The 21,689-nt window shown below is 44.9% G+C and overlaps 1 protein-coding gene across 10 annotated transcripts in view; it reads right to left on the reverse strand.

Moving 5' to 3' along the window:
* Positions 1–21,689, reverse strand: part of PPFIBP1 (PPFIA binding protein 1) — a 117,809-nt gene that overhangs the window by 79,401 nt on the left and 16,719 nt on the right. For all 10 annotated transcript variants that reach the window (XM_075051915.1, XM_075051916.1, XM_075051914.1 and 7 more), the window contains exon 2: positions 5,808–5,883. The gene's annotated coding sequence lies outside the window, so the exon portion shown is untranslated. The remainder of the gene's footprint in view (positions 1–5,807; positions 5,884–21,689) is intronic.

Below are 21,689 nucleotides of genomic sequence, written 5' to 3' on the forward strand. Positions count from 1 at the left end.
CCCAGATAGAGCACATGGCTGAAGACAGCTGCCTTCTCCACTGCATTCACTAGCAGGGCATGCCCAGAATAAAGTTGTGTTGAGTCACACAAGACTTTCACCAGAAAGTTTATCAAACAAGGCTTCTGAAGCCAGCCAGAAGGTGGCCAGGGAACCTCTGAGAACCTGTGGAGAAACTGCCATGGGATTTTCCAAAGAAAGATGGAGAAATTCTTTGTGTGATTTCCATGCTCCTCTGCACCAAGCCACTTTTCACCATGCAGATTATCTGTCCTCCCCAAGAGGACTAAACTATTCTAACGCTGCCCGGTGCTCCAAAGCACCTTTGTAAAAAGGTAGAATTCCTGAAAAAAGTAGTTTTAACTAACCTTGAACAAGTACTTAACAATATTGTTGCCACAACTTCCTCTGTAACAGAGGTCATAATTCCACTGTTCACTACTTGCAGCACTCACCTTTTCTATATGACATGCAATACATTTGGGGATCTTGTCAGTTAAGTAGCTGTAAATCAAGCCCTATAGCCTAGTGCAGTTGTCTAAAATTATTTCTGCAAATTTAAGTAATCCCAGACACCACTGTAGCCAACAACTTCCACTACAACCCATGAGGGGAAAAAAAAAATCCTAACATGGCATGTGGTGGATGAGACAAGGATTAGTTTCTATATATGCCATGTGTTAACACAGTCCCCACTTAGGATGGCTCGCTTTTCCCATCTCAGTCTCACATAGAAAATAAAACAGGGAAAAAATATTTCCAAATACTACAGAAAATGTTTCCCCTTCTTCTGGTTCAAGGGGGAAGAGGAGGGAAGGAGCAGAGAGATCCCCCAGCTGGCAGTGAGCAACACCCTCCTCTCCACAACAACCCTAACCCAATTTACACACTGCTGCGCCTTTATAAACTCCAGACAATTCCTCACATACTTTGAACAATACGCTGAGAAGCAACAACCACATCAGTAAGTTAGACAACATATTTAAAAACAAACACCAAAAAACCACCACCACCAAATGAACAACTAAACAGTTAATAAGGTTAGGCAAGATCATTAAAGATAAACAGCTCTCCCTTTCCTTTTATTGTTGACCAGAATCAAACTTTCTTCCCCCCCCCTCACCTCCCTTCTTTAGTTTAAACAAGAGAGAGGTGTGGTGCTATTCTAGTACAAGTCAGGGAGCTGGGAACTCAGGTTGATTTTGTTTCTCCCTTCATGGACTAAGGTCACTTGACTTCTTGTTCACTTTCCCCATCTGTAAAATGGGCAAATTATAATGAGAAACTACTACACAATGTTATAGAAATTATTCCATTCATAGCTGTATAGTTCTTTGAAGATGGAAACAAAGTGCCAAGCATTATTACTAGATGATGAAATGATGTATTTTCTCCCCCAAGTTATACAGACGAAGAAAAAAGCCATGCAAACAGCCAACTGTATTCCTAATGAGACGCAATACTCAGAAAGTGGGACATCTTAAAACAGATTGGACAATCTTCCTCCAGCTCACAAAGATTATTCCCAATACATAAACCTCACAGAATTATAAATGCAAGAAAAGAAATGCAACATTTGACCAGGTTTCTGCAGACAAAATAAGCTTGTCTAAATAAATAGGGAAAACATACATTCTCAGTCTTCAAGAGAGCAAAAAATTTCCCAAAAAGTAAGGGAAGAAATGAAATTAGATTTGAAAGCTTTGGAGGGGATGAATTTATGCTTTGTGAACATACAGCAACTGTCAGGACTGGGAAAGTCAATTAAATAAAAAGGACTGGATGGGAGGGAGGCAGGGAAGTGCAGCGTGCAACAGAGAGGTCATGTGCTAGATAAACGGGGCAGTATGCTAACTATTTACAGATAAATACAACTTCCTCTCTCTCTGCAGAGATTTATGTATATTGGAGAGCCACCATCAGTACTGTGGGTGAGCATAACATTAAGTTACATTAACGTTACCCAAACCACATCACATAAAATGTGAAGAGCAAAAGCATAATGACACTGCTTTCTGCAAGCAGCAATATTGCGTCTCAGAAGAAAAGGAGGAAAAAACAACCCGGAAAATCCTGCCTCCTTCCATCCCCACCACTGCCTGACAGGGTGGTACTCTCCTTCCCCATCGCCTCCAGTCCGAGGATCATTGCTCAGCTGACAGGCTTACATGGTACACGGGGTGTCATTCACACCAGAGAAACGTTAACTCAAAAATAAATGAACAGATCGGTGGTTTTAACTCTTACCAAACCCAGCAGCAAATCAGATCAAAACTGACCTTTGATCAGTATCCCCATGTCATTTAATGCCCCAATACTGCTCTGACAACATACTGGGTTCCTACTACTGCTCTGACAACATACTGGGTTAACACCATGACCCCTCTGCTCCAGCAGCCAGGCAGGAACGGGACTGGGGCGGGACTGGGGACCCCTGCACCCCATCCGCGGGTAGTGTTACACCTCCCACAAACATGCAGAGCAGCCACAGGCTCTGGGGAAATATTTTAAATTATAACTATTTTGAGCACATTTCAGTTTAGCACAACTATTAAAAGCCCAAGAAAAGCTCTGTGATGGCTGGACCCTGCAGAACAAGGCAGCAAGTGCTAATAAATGCAATAATGAGATGCACACAGAAGTAGCCTTGTACTTCTGTCCCTCCCATATTCAGAGTGACATTGGGGAAAAAAAACCCAACAAAACCAATACTAATTTCTGCCTTTTGCACACAGGCATGGTAACAGGGTAGACTGGACATGTGCTATTTCAGTGCTGCATGTGCATGCTCTGTCTCGCTTTGGACACCCAGACAATCTGCTGCCATGGAGCACAGACTTTAACTAAAAGCGGTCCCAAGAAGTGGTGGAGCAAGGTGAAGATGTATCTGAAAACCTCTGCGGATTTTGCTAGGAAAGAGCAGCAGCCACAGAAAGTATGACTGGATCTGGCTACATGGACATAGCCAGGTTTATGTCTTCATGGCACCACACTAAAGCATCTCTCTCTGCTAAGGCTTATTTTAAAAGCCTTATTTAGGTTTTCTGGATTACTTATACACACTGCCTTACTGTGGGTCATGGTTGGACTGTCAGCGATATGTTTAACACAGTGCTTGCTAGGGAGGGAACAAAGGGATGGGAATCTGTGCTTCTACGGCTAAATAGAGGCAGCAGGCAGAGGCACCGAAACTCCACTCAAAACACATCAGGGTATTGTGTGGTGAGATCGGAGCTCAGACATCTGGGCTGAAGTTGGGGCAACACAACAAGAAAGGCCGTGTTCCTCCCCCTGGCTGGGAGAAGCAGACAGCTGCCTGAAACACAGCCCACTGCTCCTGTAAACGCTAAGTCAAGCATGGGAATTTCCTGCCATCTTGTTAGGAGAGGCTCTTATTTATTTGTTTAATGGTGAAAGCCAGCAGCAGCCAGAGAAATCAGCTCCAGCTTTCCAGACTGATTGCTATGGGCAATGGAGCTGACTCAAACTGCGTGCCTTCAAATACCAGAGAAACACCAGTACTGGAGCTACAGGAACAAAGAAAGGAGGACTGAGCACCTGCTACCACAGCCTAGGATGGACATGGACACACACACACCCCTTCCCACGAGCAATAGCACAAGCAATAGGGAAAACAAAGCAGATTTTAGTTCCAAAACTTCTGCTACTCCTTGGGAGGGGAAACCAGCACAGCATCTGGAGAGCAAAGAGGCAGAGACTTCCAGTGAAGGCAAGACATTTGCATGGTGATGCCAGCAGACTGAAAGTCTCCAAACACACATCCAGCAGAACGTGGCTGCCAGCCAGCATTGGACTTTTAATGATGTTTTTACAGCCACGACCAACTCAAATCCAGCTGGAGTGCAGGGCCAGCCGGAGTGTAATCCCAGCAACTCTGATAAGCAGCAATACAACTGAAGAAACGTTACCAGTATGGGAGACAATAGGTGATAACCGGCTCCTGCAGCCAGCAGACCTCTGATTAAAACCCCAGGGAATAAAAGCATTTGGCACTGGAGTTCAGGGTTCCTGACAAACAAGGAGCAACATCCACTTCATTCCAGGTCCGGTGCAAGACCTCAGGCACCCTGTGAATCCCAGAGAGAGCTCACACACAGTGATTTAGTGTGGAAAGTGTCAGAGATCCAAGAAAAGGCACTCCAAAGGCTATGGAGAGGGAAAGGGAGTAAAAGAAGGGAAATAACATTTTAAGTGAGACACCAGTCCTCGCATACTGTGGGCCTGGAGATGTAGGACAGCACTAGGGAACAGCAATGACCAAAGCCAGGAGAGCCCCAAGCCCTCGGTGGCAGCGCACCAGTGGTCCCAGGCAGCAGAGGAGGCACGTGCTGCCCTTTCCAAAGCCCAATGACTGTTAGCAAACCTGTGGGTGCAAGGCAAGCACCCCCTTGGGTCTCAGGCTGTTAAACATCGTGAGAAACAGCAGCCACCGCTGACCCTATCAGCTGGCCCCAGGGTGGCACAGGGAAGATCTGGGATGCAGGGAAACAGGAGGGGGATCCAGCCCATCCATCATGGAAAGGGTAGACAGAAAGGCAACAAGTCCCAGCTAGGGTGGGGAGACAGCCTTATGAAGCAGCCCAGTAGAGCTCTGGACAGAAGCTGGCCGCTGACACAGGTAGACTTTCAGGGGCCTTGGACGTATGAACAAGTCACCAGATGCGCCTGATGTAGATGCATCACCCAAAGGGAGATACGCTTGCTTCTCTGGCAGGCTAACACACACTACCTCAAAGAGGACGGTACAAACGAATACTGCAGTCCTCCTCCAGTGATAAGGCAAGGGTAAGCGGTTCAGAGACGAGAGCAACTGAAGGGCAGCAAGCCAAGACACAGGATACAGCATGCTGGTAGACGCTGGTCTCAGCTAGCGGTTGTAGAATATGAAAGAGTGCAGCAGCACGAGTCAGGACGAGAGACCCAGCGAGCAGCTGGGACCTCAGTGGTGGTGTTAAGGGGCGAGCACATCCCAGCTGCAGGGTACATGGCTGAAGTGCAGACGCAGCAATTCAACCCAGCTTTCCTGCTGGAATTTAGGATGCTAAATCATGCTAGATCATACTGTAATATCCAAAACAAACTAGATGAGGGATAACCATCCCCAAAACAAGACTGCCAGCTCTGACATGCACTAAGCTACTTGGATCAAATCAGTCTGGACCAATGCAAAATGCCACTCCCTGAAGTCAACTAAACCGGGTCATTTCCAATGGCTAATGCAACAGATAGTCTATTTTGCTGAATGCGTTTTCACATAAACTTGCCCCAGTAATCTGAAAGCTCTTGACAGTTTCTTTGCACATTGCCATAGACCTGCTGAGTCAGATTAACTGCACGCACGCAGCACAGCTGCACCACGCAGGCATGGCAAGTCCAGTGGGCCTCGTACTGGAGCACTGGCACTGCTTGAGCCCATCATATGCCACAGAACAGCTCCAGTGGTCACTTCAGTTTTATTTCTTGGATAATCAAAATACACTTCATTACTCTGCCACAGTCCATATGTTAACTCCAAATCCATTGTCTTTAAAATGCGGAAAGCTTCCCTGAATCTAAACAGCAGCTCAGACTGTGTTAAATGATGGCTATCCTTCAAAAGATACCAAATAAATGGATGTCTATACAAGCAGAAGCAGCATGACATTCTTCCACAACTCCTGTTGGAAGCTGTATACAACATAATTTTAATGACATTTGAAATAAAAGCCTAAAGGAACTGTTGTGTAAGGTATCAAGCAAAAAACCCAGCAGATATGTAGATACGATGCAGTGGGTTAATTACTCACCCAGAGGAGCAGACTTAATGCTGATCTCCACTGTCACTCTTGAGCAAGTACCACTGATCCATATAAACTTCTGACACTGAAAAGAGAGAAATAAATAATTTAATTAATCACTACAAAGTCCGAGATGACTTAACAGTGATGTCTTATAGAAGTTTATCATCAAGTGACACAGGATACAGGAAGCACAGTGGATGACGTACATAACAGCGTTAAAAAAAAAGCCAATATCAAGAGATTAAAGGATGACAACTGATGTACAAAGGGGAAATGAGCTTGTTTATTCCAAGTAATTCCCAGCAACGTTATCTCTCAGTATTCCTACAGGTTGGCCTGTGCCTGCCTTCCACCCCTCCAGCTGACCATACACATATAACACAAAACGAAGGTGAATGATGCCTTGCAAGGCTTCTTTCTTACTATTGTGACCTCCAAAAATGCCAACCAAGCACCCCACGGCATTGAACGTCTAGAGATCAGAGCGTGAAGTGAAGCCAGTGGAAGTCTGAGCAGCCCATAGCACTGAACGAACCCTACAGCTCGTTCCCAACAGCTATTCCTGAGTCTCTTTACTGTGACTATTTTGGTAAATCAAAGATGTTCTCTGTTACTGTGGTTTGACAGAAAGTTTTAGTCACGGATACTCCTATCTACAGACTGTGGTCAAAATAAGAGCTATTTGGTGTGGGAAGCTTGACAAAATTGTTCCAGGAGAAGGTTCTGGGTAAACTTTGAATTTGAAATGCAAAAGGGAAGTTTGGGGAATGAAACTCTAGACCAATAACAAAAAAACTTCTAGACCTAGGCAATTACTCAGCTCCCATTAGAAGAGACAGAAGAATCAGTAACTCATATATGAGTGCTCAGTGAAATACAGCTGGTAGAGTGATTGAAACAACCAGGAACACTCCAGTGTACCCCTCCTGGGACACTGCACCAGCATGGTGAGATGCTGCTCTCTGAACAAAAATCACACCATGAGCAATTACAGATCTTGCCAAACCAACAGAAGTTTAGGACAAGCAAGCAATATGATCAGAAAGCAAAGAATCAGCTCAAAAAAAATGTAGGGCTAAAGAGACACAGACTAACTACTTGTTGACTTGAGGCAACAAAGACCAACTGCAAATATCCAGAAGGTGTAAACTAGAACAGAGAGAATTCAGCCTGTGCATGACTGGGAGATAAGCAGAAGGAAAAGAAAAAAAAAGAAAAAAAAAAGGCAAAAGCATTTTCAGGTCTAGATACTAAAAAGCTATAATAGATGGTCTCAGGGCACACAAATGATTGGGTGCTCCTTGCTTCTCAGAGCAGTGTTTTTTGACTAGATTGAACAAAAACACCATGGAAAAAAATTACACAGAACACAAATGACAGGGACATATAAGTCTGTGCGAGCAGACTCCGTCACAGAGCTGGGGCTTCAGGCTATTGCAACAGAATAATTATGTACTGAGCCCTGTACAAGACAGGAAAAAAAACATCTGTTAGATGGAAAAAGAGACAAGACATGGTAGGCGGGGAAAAAAAAATATTTGAGGTTTCTATAAAGGGTACTGCAGAATGTCATGTATGGAACCACAAAGCTAGGGAAAAAAAAGTTAGTTAACAGTGTTATTTTAAGTCTGCTTAAAGTAATATCAAGGGCTGAAATGGAAAACCTACAGTTAGATGGAGCTTCTCCCCTTCATTCCAAATACTCAACTCCAGCTGAGCCAGACACGGCTCACAAATTGACAGGGTATCTTTGGGATTCCCACCACCCGGGCTGCCAGGACCCGCAGGCAGCAGTCAGGCAGCAGGGAAGGAGACGCGGAGCACAGCAGCCCTGCGATTCCGACGCTGTGCCCCGCTGCGTGGGGCTGGCTGGGCGGCTCCTGCTGCCACAGCTGGTCTGCCCGTCTTGACACCCACTTTAGAGGCAGTCAACAATCCTGCCCCAATTTCCTCATCATCTTCTCCACCACTGGAAAGTCCCCGCAGCTCTTCAGGATGAAGCTGCCTCCCAGGTCTGTCTCCCTCCATTGACACCGACTTTAAGGACAGGAGAGTCTCGCTCCCCACGAGTACTAATCTCCAACTGATTTGCTCTCCCTGGCGTGGGGTGCCAGCAGCACCACAGTTACTCCTGAGCCTCTCTACCGTGACTATTTTGGTAAATCAAAGACGTTCTTTGTTACTGTGGTTTGACAGAAAGTTTAGTCATTTCCTTCCCAACAGTCAGAGTTACACACACACAGCCCACACCTCGGGCAAGCTGTACGGCCGCCCACTATCTAATGAGGAAGGGAACGCTTGCGGGCATTTCTCAAAAGTGAACTAACCGCTTTAAGACCCTACCTTGTGTGCTGTCACCAGAAGGATTCAGTTTGTTGCAAAGGTTGCTAGGGAAGCAGCCTACATTTCCCACCCCCCCGTTTCCTTCCTTCCTCAAACTCAATTTAATTTTTACTAACAAACTTCCCCAGAAATCTCAGACTCCCTCTAATCCTAGAGATAAGGAAACCTCTCTTGCACACCCCGCCTCTGAAGACTGTTTTCAAAAGTAATTCCAATAGGGGTGGCTATGATGTTCACCCCAGTATTTCTCCTGGCTGAATGGGGCACAGGACACAGAGGTCCAGAGGGATTTACCCTGTGACCTGCGTTAGGATGCCAGGAAGGCTGACAGCCCCCAGGGGAAGTCTGGAGCTCAGGGACGCTGGGGGAAAACTGGGACTTGTGGGGACTTTTGGGAAAGGGTGGAGTTTTCCTGGTTTAGCTGGAAAGGTAAATTATCATCCAAGAATGGCAACTGAGGGAATAGCTGCTCTTGCATCACACATGATAAATGTGCCACAAAGCCCCGATCAGAGGGCACGCAGGCAGCCAGGTCTCTGGGGGACAGGAGTTCTCCAGCCTCGACAGCAAGAGCTAAGCTCTCCACCAAGTTCAATCTAAGTTCAATTTCAGTATCAAAAAACCAACCTCCCAGAAAACCACTCCCATAATCAAGAGCCAATTTTGAGGAACGATCATTTAAGAAGTGCAAGACTAGGCAAACCAGGTGAGATATAAGTTAATTGGGTTTTTGCTTTCATACAGAGAACATCGCAAATATAGATGCCCTGGAGGAACCTTTCCAGTATCCCCAGGAAAAAGAAAAAAAAAAAAAAAGTGTACTGCAATACAAAAGAAAAGAAGGTGCACAACGTGAAATTTTTTGTCCTTTCCAGACTATAATCTCTTAACCAGGAAGAAAACACAAATCTTAATCCTATAATCTTGCATGTTCAGCAATAATATTTCTCCTTGCCAATCAACGGTTTTCTACAATAGCCACCCACATCTTTTTCAAATTCAAGCAGCATGATTGCATACAATTGCACGCTGTATGAATTTAAACAAGACACAACTCTATGCCTAAAGACCTGAAAAATTCACATGTTGCACTGCGTTAAGGGGCACAGGTTAGCAAGAAAGGTGCAGCACTTATTTCTTTGCTTTGTGCCTACCAGAAGCTTTGTTTCAGGAACATTTTTGGAAGAATGCATGAGTACTGCAAGCAAATCATCTGGTTTATGTCTGTTCTTTGCTGGACAAAAATAAAGATCTGCTTTGCCTAATCGTTTCTGATCAAGGAAGGTTTTGTAATTGGACCATTTACACCTTGAGGACATGGTGAGACTGGCAGGCAAGTCATCTGGGCAACGGACTCGGGACTTTTGGCACCAAGAAATCACATGAGAAGGGACCTGGGCAGAGGGGCTGCGGCTGCCAAGGACAGCGTCAGCTGGACAGCAAAGCTCAGCCTGCCGCAGGGCAGAGCACAAAAGGCGGCGGCCACAGTTTCCCAGACAGGGAGTGTTTCCTGAAGTCCACAGCGAAGGTTCAGACAAGCCGCTCTGCCCTGCGATGGAAGCGGCTGCTGCCTGTAACGCCGACAGCTCGAAGCAGGCACAGTCCCCTCTCCAGGAACTGTCTCGCCGCGGCCGGCGCTTCCCCGGCGGTCAGCAGCTCCGCGCACATCCCGACCGCTCACCCCTTCAGAGCAGGGACGCGAAAGCCTCTGCGTTCTCCAGGTAGGATCGCTTGGACCTCTTTGGGCAGCCATCCCCTTCTCCCGCTTGGCTGCCAGGAGAAGAGGTGGCAAGAGGCCTCCTCTGTCGAGAGGCCTCCTCTGCCACAGACACCCCTCTGGGCAACAAAACACGAGCCAGCGCTCATGTGGCTTCTTCCAGCCACCCTCCACCCGCGGCCAAGACCCCTCTTCCCGAAAGCCCAGCCACGCTTGCAGGAGCTTGGCCGAGCCATTGCTTCACACAAGTGTACGCAGAGGCCGTCCAGAGGCTCCCACACAGACGCAGCTTCTTCTTGTCAAGGCACGCACAGGCATTTCTGCAATCTCGTTATTCGGCTTCCCCCGAGTCTACATATATTAGAAGCTACTTTTGCAGAACTTGGCCATACCCTTTCACCCCTTCCAATGGTAGGTAATACCTAGCTTATGCTGGGCAGTAGGAAGAATTTATTTTTTTTTTTAAAGCTTACATTGAGAAGATTCTTGCTTGAGATGCATATCTGATGCTTTTATACTCTGCCTTTAGTCTGTGTTAATAGACCATTTTTCTTTTTAATTTTTATTTGCTCTTTAAAGAATGAATCAATAGCTACAACTTGACTCAAAAATTTATGAAGGAAAATTAATAACATGTATATTTCCAAGGAAGTCACCAATGCAGGCTGATCATGTCCAGTTATCTTTACTTGGAAAGGTGGGTAGCGGATTTAAAGCCAAGAAGTAAAGCAATGAAGAAACACTGGAATGATTTGGGGACCTAATGATTTTCTGTGGAAAAAGTCTTTGATGCATATCTTTTAATTTGCTATGCCAATGGTACAATTTTTTTGTAAAAGGCCTTTGGGCAAAGGCTGGTTTGAACCTGAATGGAAGTAATCAGGGCTGTAGCTTGAGTCATTTCCCCACATTCGTATACATCATCTATCCACACCAAGTATCACCCACCAACACACAATCTCTCTCACATTTAAATCACCCTGTCCCTGGATACATTTTTCAGCTGCTGCAGACCATGTAACACATCTCTTATTTATGATGGGACAGCCTAGCTGCACTGAGACAAATGCATAAAACACGGATACTTTAGCCCATATCTTTATTTTTGGTTTCTAGAAGGCTGCACATCTTTTGACACAAAAACCATACAGCATCCACATTAGCAAACCAGTCTGGTTTTGGATATTACTACACCCACAGCTGAAACCTGAAACAGTACTTGTCCATCCTGCAAGTGCCAGCCTTGAGCTTAAAAAACAAGTTTCGACCCAAAAACAGGGAGTCTGGCACACACAGAAACCCAAACTGAAAACTAAAGGGACCTGAGGAAAACTAACCACATCATTAACTCCAGTGACCAAAGCAGCTGGTATCTCACACGGCAACATTTCCTACCATAAACCAGTATATTTAAACAATGTACAAACACAAATGTCACTGAATCAACATACCAGCATTGGAGGATATAGACAACATAGCCAACTGCCAAAGCAAAGAAACACTTTCGGGAAGCATATTGAAATATTACAGGTAATCGCCTCAGTCAGAGAAGAGTAACACCAGAGAGACCATTTAATGAAGTACTTGTAAGATGAGTAGCAAGAACAAACTGCAGAAGGTTTAAGTAAAGGCTTTCAAATTACTAACTTATCGGATTTTAAGTGAAACTAGGCATGATTTATGCAAGGAAAAAATTTATGACTAATCTATGACTAATTTTATATTAATCACTGACTGAGTCCATATCTGGAGTGCCACTCCATGCAGTTTCTGTCAGCTAGTGCTTTATTTTAATTCTACAAGCCAAAGCAATGGGTTATATGCAACTTACCGTCTATGTAAATGCAGACATCAGCTGATGGAAGATGTAGAAGTGGCTGTAAGACATGGAGGATTATTTTATGAACCTAATTGAAGATCTCATGCCCCCAGCATGGGGGGTGTGATAAGAAGTCTGTGTGGTCATATATGAGAGAATTCAATCTCCTGGAAGACATTTTCCATAGCACGAATTTGATACCACCAAATACTGGTCTTGTCAGTATTCTGCCTCCTTCATAGTTATGTCAACTTTGCTGACACCAAGGTGACTAAAGCCACTGATCTTGTTAATCACACAGCAAGCTAGAGCACACAGGGTGGACAGCCATCTTCAGGCATCACTTCTGTCCTTGTGTAAATACCAATAACCAGTTGGTGTTGCAAGCAGCCCTGGTTCTGGAAGCCAAGAGGCTGCAAGAGTTTCATTACAGGCGACTGCTTTTTAGGGTGACATGACCACAACGGGCTGTAACACTGGTATCACTAAACTAACACCAAGATTAGCACAGTGTTTTCTCTCTCATAGGCATGGGTTTGGTCTTACTCTTCTACACATGCAAAAGAGCCAACAAAAGCTTCCATGTGCCTCTTGGCTGGAGGTTTATGGGACACCTTCAACCTTGGCATGCTCCGTCAAATGCAAAAGGCGCTGCTCTACCAGTGCTGTTCATCTTCTTAATCTGACTGGTGTTGCCACACACTGGTTTCTGTCTTCCTTCCCAACTCTACTAGAAATAAGCACAAGACATTCCTTAACAAAAAGGGATTGGGCTCACACATAAGGTTTGCCATAACATTTTCCAGGAAGATGCCCACCCTTCAATTATCCAAAATTGTTAACAGGCATCCTTCACTTTGAAGTTCAGTCACAGCAATACTTTGCCATTCCTAGAAGGAACTTAAATAGCTCCAACACCACAAACTTAGAAAATCTTGTTAGTGAGGCACACACATCTGAACTCTGTGTTTCCAGAGCTGAGAAGTGAGGTGGAAGCTATGCAAACAGCAAAAACCAAAAGCACTTATCAGGAAAAGGAACAAAATACATTCTTTCATTGTTGTAAAGAGGAGGCAGCCAAAAGATTTGAGTTAAAAACCCTAGAAATTAAGACCAACATAACTAGATGCTTTGCCAGCTTCACAAGTAAAAAGTTTTATACATTTATTTTGCTATTTCTCCACGCAGACACTTCAGTTGTTTCAGCCCTTTTAAGTTGGTTACGTGCTAATATACATGCACACAACAGGATTCAGCTGTTGTGTTATCATATGCACTGCAAATAATCCTGAAAATACCATTTCTACTAATCACATTGTTCCACACAGTTTTAAAGCACATGATTGCAGAATAAAACCCTTACCACTTAGTTTTGGCCTGGATTCTAAAGGAAATTAAGTTTATGTGGTAGTGTTGTTTGTCAGTCCTCACCCTATTAAATTTTCAACTCGCTAGTCAATTTTGACCACATTTGGCAGAAAGCAAAGAGATCCTAATAGGTGTCACATTCTTACATCTTTGGGAGAAATTAGTATGTAGGTAGAGGAGACATCCAAATTAGCTTCACATGGACTCAGACTCTGCTGCAAGAAGTCAACAACTCCCTGCTTTGTTTGGCCCAGCAGCTGCTCCATCAGCATCTGCACATGGGCATCCAGCGCACGTGTTGACTCCTGTGTGGCCAACATGAAAGACATCGGAGAGAAACCATGGACCAAGCCAAAAGGGAGGGAAAAGATAATCTGGAGTTAAGGAACAGAAAAAATGAAGAGGTCCAAAGAGAAGGATCACAGGTCATGGTGGACAAAAGGCCAACGCACACAGGGGAAACAAAATTTTAAAGAACTAGGTTTTGTCAACTCTGCTACCTGAGGGATAGTTGGCGGCAGCTCTTTGCCATCTCCATACCTACAAGCACAGTAACATCCCTTCCCTGCCCTCCTTCTACCCCCCTGGAAAGACCACAACAAACCATTCTCCCATCACATGCTGGGCTAGCTGTTTACAAGCCATGTTTCATCTTCTGATACCCACAAATAATGCTGGATGCTACTGGGGCCACAAACGGACCATGCCTTCAGCTGGCAGATGGGACAGGAACAGCACAGCAGCAACTAAGTTCATGCTTGGGAAAGAGCCAGGGTAGACTAGATCCACCTCAACCCAACTGTGTCACAGCTGCAACAGAAAGTAAGACCCCTCTCCAGTACTGTCACCTACAAATTGCAGCCACCTTCTTCTTCATCCCAGGGAAGGATAAATGCACATCGCATCCCATGAAGCTCTTGCTAGGGAATGGAAGCAACCCAGAGGCACTACTGAAACATGACCAAGAAAATACTGCCTGTAAGGAGTACAAAAGGAACAAAAGCTTACGAGCTGAATCGAGATCACTTGCAACCTATGTGGGTTGGTTTTGCCCAAGGAGCTCTCAGCATCATAAACCTGGACAGCTATTAGGGGATGAGAAGTATGATCAAATTAAACCTACTTCAGAAGAAGGGGAGGGCTGAAGGCCAGAAACAAGCAATAACTACCCTGAGAGGTGCCAAGCAGCCAGCACAGGGAAGGGGAGCACCCTGCAGAGCCAGGATGGGCATCCACCCCCAGCCAGGGCTGAGCAGCCCCAGGGCAAGTCCCACAGCCACCAGTGAAAAGTGAGGCTCTCCCTCTCTGTGCTTAGCAGCAAGCAGATAGACAGCAGGAGGGTTTATTCGTCTTAGTTCTTACGAATGTTTCTACACCATGAAAGCAGAACGCAAATATCTCCTTCCCACACCCCCACAAGCCTTTCTGGTTTAATTTGATTTTATTCAAGAATCTTCTTTATAACCAACCTATTACAGCACTTTATTTAAGGAGTAAGTAAGGATGGTGCCACCAGCATTAAACACATTTTCACTAACAATTACAGGGCATTATCCTCAGAGGAAAAACTTCATTAGCTTTCAGTCTCTCTCCTTTAAAGAGGTCAGTGTCTTGCAACAACAGAAAAAACAGTTTTTCTCTCAGGGAACACAGAAAAGATGCACGCAGAGCACAAGGCTCACAGGATAAACGATGAGATGCAAAATAATTTTCCCCTTCTAGACCATCACTTTGAGTTCAGACCGATTACACAACAATTTAAAAAGTCACCAGCACCAGCTTCCCTGCAAGCTCTCCAGGGTCTTAATGTGCAAACAATGTCTGCGATGGCAGCCCACCTGCCAGAAGGCACTTTATCCAGCCCTCAGACCGAAGCCCTGTGTGACCGCAGGCAGCAGGCTCTGCGGGAAGCAAGGCTGGATGGCCACAACAGCCCCAACAGCTCTACCGCTGCAGCAAACGCCCCAGGTCAAGACAACACACATCCTGACGGCAGCGTGGAGAAGACGCTGGTCCTGTCAGGAGCGCTGGATCTGTCCTGTGACGCGCTCTCTCCAGCTGCAATAGTTTGGGTCCTCTTATTAATAGCAGGGCACTGGCATCTACAGCCCAGGGCTCTGAGCCAAGCACTGCAGTGTGTCAAGAGCAAGGTGGCAAGGTTTATGGAACAGAGCTTCAAAACACTGGGGCTGGGAACAAGATAGAGCCTGAGCATAAACATAAAGGTGTCCAACAAAAACAATAGGCCTTAAATCACAATGAATTACAACAAAGAAATGCATCATAGTAGAGCCTGAAACAGCTAGGTAGGGATATCTGACCCTAGAAAGCAGTATATTCACCTACAAGCTTTCCACTCAACTCGGTCCTATTAACTCTCCTACTTCACCCACCCAGTCTTCTCTCTCATGGAAGAACAAGCAGCCCTAACCACCATAGCAGCCAAGCAGAAAGTAGTTCAGTGAAAGCTAGTTTCATATTTCACATGAAATATGAATAAATATTTCACATTTAACTGGTTGGTTTGTTTTGTGGAAAGGAGGTTGCTTGGTTTTTTTTAAGGAAAGAGGCAAACTTTGCTCAGCCTCCAAAACTAACGTCAGATGTGAAAGAACGACTTAGAAGATGCTGGGGGCAAACAAGTCCATCATTAAGTATGTGTTGCATTGTATCTTCATTTAGAAATCACCTAATAACTATCTCTCCCATGGGGGACAGTTAATATTAGAAGCCACATACATCCTACACAAGCGCACCTCTATTAAACATAATACATAAGGATGTTACTAGAATCCAGTAATTTCACAAAACAGTTTTTTAACTGCTGTGTAAACTTTGGGCCATAGCAAAAAGACTTCAACGTTACTTAATCTGATTATTTTCCACCACACAAACTGTGGAAAGGACCATCTTCAGGAGCATATTCTGAGAGGCGGTGGAGCACAGGGAGACCCCATCCCCTGCACAGAAGGGCCAGGTGAAACCTAAGCCTTTGACTGGAAGACTGCAGAGTCCACCCCTTTGAGCCATACCTAGGAGCACGTGTTGCTGTCCCATGGAGGAGATGGTGGAGGCAATGGAGATGGTAGAAGCAGACAAGGTCTTTTCAGAGAAAGTCACCATCATACCTCTCACCGTCTGCAATCCAACTCACCCCTCATTACCATACATGGTGATTTACGCTCATTAGAGCCCCCTCCACAGACAATATGAGAGATTGCTTCAATAATGGTGTCAGGATATAGAGAAAAGGCTTTCAGGTGACAGCAGGTTTCTGCCTCAGTTCCTTTCATCCTGAAAGATCCCCCAAGAATCCTATAAATTTGTGGAAGGGGAAAAAATAGCCTCCCATACTTGACCAAATAGCAAAATACAGCTCCTGCTTTATCTACAGGGCAAGTCATCACTTGCAAAAACTTGGGGTCTTATGGGGTACAGTACAAAGGAAGATGTAAGAATACAGGTAAGTTGTTCTGAATTTGTACCCCAGTACTTTCCAATGGCTGCCTTAAGTGCTTTTATGATCATAAGCAGTCAGTTGTTAAGATTTTCGTTAGGAACAGGAACACTTCCCCAAAAAGAGGCAAAGACCATTTTACTTTGATTTCCACAAAAAACCCTAACTACTGAGCTCCAACACAACTTTCACTTCTCATTCATTCCTCATTTACTATCTTGTACACTCCTTAGGTATATAGCACATCTCTAACCCCAGCAAGGACCAGGTCTAGCAGATGCCAAACTTGCAGTGCCCTGTCTTTAAGAGAGGATGCAAGTTAATACGAGCATCAGACAGGACTACACAAATGCAATGCTCTACAGAGGGTGATCTAGGCGAACCAGAAGAACATGAGAAATGAAGTGCAGAGAAAAGAAGGACAGATTGGGAAGATTTGTACAAGCCACGTGTGCAGCACTGAACAGCTTGCCGCACAGAGAAGCCAGCTAGCTCTCTTCTGCAGAGAAATGCGTCTCAAATACAGGGCTGCCAACATGCAACACCACATTCTTTTTTAATTCAGGATTTTTTTCCCCTTCCTTATGCAAGCTGGGGACCTGCAGGCTCAGAGATCACCTGCTTCAAGATGAAATTACTAAGACAACTTACCGCACATCCTGCCAGGCTCATTAAACCACAGTGACCCTCACATACATGGCATCAATGCAGCTGGTGATAATGCATTTCCCCTTTCTGCTTGCATCACTGATTCATACTCATTAGGGCATACAATCTTTATATAGAATTCCTTTATGTAGCCTAATTTGCCAAGAAGCAATCGCTTTCCTCTTCCCCTGGTAATACAAATGAGACAGAGCTGTAAAGTGATTTCATTTGCTGTTTATCCCATGGCTTTCCTTCCCAAAAGTTTCTTTCAGATGTTCTGTATGAAGCCAGATATGTTGGGTCATTAGAAAATGTCTCAGAGGAACCCAATGTTTCATCAAGTTTTGTGTGGAAAAGATGAGTAATTTAGGAAACTTTACATCTTTAAGTTTACTTGGCATTTCTTGCCAAAAGAAATCCATGAACTTCCTTAAAAAAAAAAAAAAAAAAAAGCAAAAAAACCCCAAACCCAAAAACAACCACCCCCCCCCCAAAAAACACAAAACCAAACCAAAACCAAACTAAAACCCAGAGAGCACTGAAGAATTCCACTCTCCACTCAGAGCAGAGTAAATGGAGTATACCTGGTGCTCAGGAGTCACATCCATGTAAAACAAGCACAGGAAAGGAAAGCACAACACCCATACCATGCACAGCATGAGAGTGATGCAGATCTCAGTCTGCCCCGGCTCGCTTCGCCCCCGGAGTCGCAGCAATGCTATCTGGTAATTACACTGCAGTGTGGTCTGGCAAGCCACAGGCTTCTGGCTTCAGGTTCGGGGCTCTGCTGCCAACTCATCTGGGGGCTCCAGCACATCTCTTTACCATATCATTTCAGGCTTCCCTCAGGGAAAGCAAGAAAAGACAGCCTAAACTCAGAGCTGTTACTCTATGCTAAGACTACAGTCCTGTGCATGCAATCCAAACTTTAAAGGCCAATCTCACTATAGCTTTTTCAACATTTTGTTCGATAATAAATATACCGGATGCCAAAAAGGTCACTGCTGAAATAATCACTGTCCTGTACTGACTACCACTCCCTACAAGTGAGTCAAAAATAGGGAATACAGATTTGTACCCAGCCTTCCCTATAATTCAAGAGTGCTCATGACAGATTATTTTGCTTCTGGCTGAGTCCAAGTCCTTGCTGAACCCTCAAAATTTCTGTAAACACTAGCCAAAGAAGGGAAAATGAATCACTGGCTTGCAGCACCTGACACACAAACCTCATTGCTTTAGCTGTTTAAAACCATCCACCCCAAGCAAAGGAATAGGCTGTAGTTACAAACTCTGAACAGCAAAAATAGTACTATTTAAGACAAAAGGGAGGAAATTGTTTTTAAAGAGTAGAACAATTCAGTTGGTATTTTCAAAAACCTTCTTCTACATACCTCTATGCTTCTGTGTTTCCAAACAGTCTTTCCATACTGCAGTGAGTTTTGTATAATTACTAGCTAGGTACTGAGAAACTTAATTGAACTGTATTAACAATTAAGGTTTTGACTTCCTATCCAGCAGCTCTACTACTTTTAATTAAAATTGCACATTGTAACGTTAAGACTATGCAAATCCAACACTGTGAAGTCAGCTCTAATAAATGCACAGGTAATTTTTGAGCCTCCATACAAGGATGCTGATACAGAGTTAAAAATAAGCTTTGTGTTAGTACACACAAAACCAAACAAATACACAAGGGTCCAGGAAATTATTTTGAAGGCTGAACTTTGCATAATCCATCCTCAGTGTCTTTTCAAAGGGTCAGTGAGCCACTACAAGTCTCCTCAACTCCTTGCTTAAGTAAAGCACTTTACAACAACGTTTTCCATCAGATTTGCAAGAGTTTGAGGATTGCAGCTGGGATTTCCCATATGGCAACCGTGCAAACCAAAGAGCCCAAATGAGGCATGACCAACAGTGCTGTCAAGTCAAGAAAGTGAGAGAGCGTCGAACAAGATCAACAGGAGAGTCTGCTAACCCAGGCTAACACCAAGCATTCTCTCTGAACATAAAGGAGGCAGTTTTGATTCAAAGGTCACTTCTTACAGGGTTATAGCATTGACTTAATGGAGAACCATCTAAATATCCATTTCCTCAAGCCAAGGCTGAATTAGTCCCAGAAAGCCAAGTTCTGACGCTCGTACTTGCACATCACGAAAGCAGAGGGAGAAGGTGGCAGGGTAGGGCTAAACCAATTTTGAATGTTTTCCGAGTTCTTTCATGTCAGTCGCAGATCCTTATAGTGGGAGTTGTGAAGACACGGTCTAGTCACAAACCCTGAGGGAGAGCAATCCAGACATACGTGTACCCACTGATTCAGGAGCTGGAGCCATTTGCTCCCTCAAGCAGCTGCAATTAAGACCCAAGATGCTCTGAAAGGGCAGGGTGGGGTGGGAAAAGGGAAGACGACCGATGGAAGAGAGAGGGGCTGTGCGGCCACCTGAGGGCCCTCCCCGAGGAGGCTGCCTCTAACCTGGGCTGGAGGGAGAGACTCTCCCTGCCACACGGCCGTCCCACCGCTCTCCTGCTCCAGCCTGCCCAGCCAGGGAGGGAGAAGGGCTGTGCTGCCGGCAGGTACATCTGGCAAGCCGCTCCCATGGGTGGCCTCCAGCTTCAGTGGGGCGAGATTGCTCCGGGCAGGAGGAAACTCTGCTGCAATCCCTTGTCGGTCCTCCCTCCAGCTTTGCTTGGTCTAAATTCAATGGGGCTCATCACCCGGGCAAGCGCCTACATCAACGCAAACTTAAAGCCCCATGTGGCGTTATAGCTGCAATGGCTAGGAACTAATTTTGGCAAAGGGCAGGGCTTTCTGGAAAGCAGAGCCAGGAAAACGACAAATAAAGGCCCATGTGATTTGTCTCACTGGTCCTCCCAGTAGCCATTTCATTACATCACTATTTTCCTAACTAATAAAGGTCAAACTATAATTTTTGTTATTTTAGATTTATAGTTTCTCTCAAATGAAAGCTATTCTTATGCCAGGAAGAAGCAAAAAGGAGATTTATTTGCCCTACAGATACCGTAGCAAACTCAGTTCAGAAAGAAAAGACAAAGAAACCATTATTTCCCCAGTCTTTTTAAAAAGGGAGAAAACAGTGAACAAGAAGCCAAGATTATTCACAGACAGAAAAAGGGGGCGGGGGGAGAAATCGAAGAAAAAGAGCAGTACGAGCCTTTATTATCAGGAGATCCTTTTAAAGAATTTAGGAGACTCCAAGCGATGCAGCTGCGCTTCCTGTGACCTGCAGCGTTCAGTTTGGGAACACAAGGAAGGTCACCGCCTTGGAACAGCTCAGTACACCCACGCTGCACAAGCAGAGCACTCAACTCGGAAATGCATTACACCAGGGCAGAGAGATGAACTGAAAGACGCTGCGAGTGCTGGAGTGGAGGACTACTGATCCACGGAGCAGTCCTGCAAAGGGCACCTGCTCAAGCTCCTACACGGTAGCAGGCTTCTCTTAGAACTCCTTCAGAGCAGAGTCTGCAGCAGCGGCAGGAGATAGAAAAGCTCTTTAACAACACAGTTAAAGAGAACACCAACTAGATAACATGCACATGCCATCCTCACTCACAGTTTCAGGCAGGCTGGGTATTTGTAAGAGAGATATTACTAAGTAGTAAATTCAGTTCCTGATGAACCATGCTGTATTAGCACGCTTCTTGCTATAGAAAGCATTTGGAAATGATACAAGCAGCTATACACACAATACATTTTATAATGCACACACAGCCTGAGGAACATCACTTGATGTAGTATTGATAGGCATCCAGTTCTGAGGCGAGATAGACTTTAAACAGCATTGCAGCAGGAGGGTAGGGTACAGGGGGAAAAAAATGACAGAACAAGAATGCTAAACTGCTGCAGGACTTAGATAAACGAGCTAATTAGCAGAGAGTTTGTCTACATTGAAAAATTAACTCAAGCATTGTCCCCAACTTGACCTCCCATCTACATCTTTAATTTGAGCATGGCACTTTTCACTTGAGTTGGCAGGAGACATAGGCAAGAGTTTCATTAAGCACTTTTAAGCAATACCTAAGCACCAGTGCAGGCAGGCAACGCTCAGGGATACCGAAGTCCTCCAAGTTTTCCCCGCTATTTTCCCCCTGCCACGCACACAAGTGCAACACCATCATACCCTGTGGACAAATTCAGAAAGCAACACAACTTTTCAATATAGATTTATATATAACACAGTATTTTTATATATATGTAATATATATTTATTTTAAAAGTTTAGTGCTATATATAAATATAGCAGAGCATTCAGACTCCTTGCCATCCTGCAAGCACAGCTACTGCTATCCAGAGCCATATCCTTCCTTCAAAGGATGCCCAAGATCGCTTGAGCTCAACTCATTCAAGAGGGGCCAGCTCCACCAGGACACAAAGCTGGGACCACCTCTCCCCACAAGCTCTTCTCTTTGGCCACTCACCAGGGGAGGGGTGGTGAGAGCATCATTCAGTATTTTGGGCACACAAGCCCTTCATCACAAGCAGAAGTTAATATCAAGCTCAATATACGTGGGCAAGAT

This window comes from Buteo buteo, chromosome 19, assembly GCF_964188355.1.
Source record: "Buteo buteo chromosome 19, bButBut1.hap1.1, whole genome shotgun sequence".
Classification (NCBI taxonomy): Eukaryota; Metazoa; Chordata; class Aves; order Accipitriformes; family Accipitridae; genus Buteo; species Buteo buteo.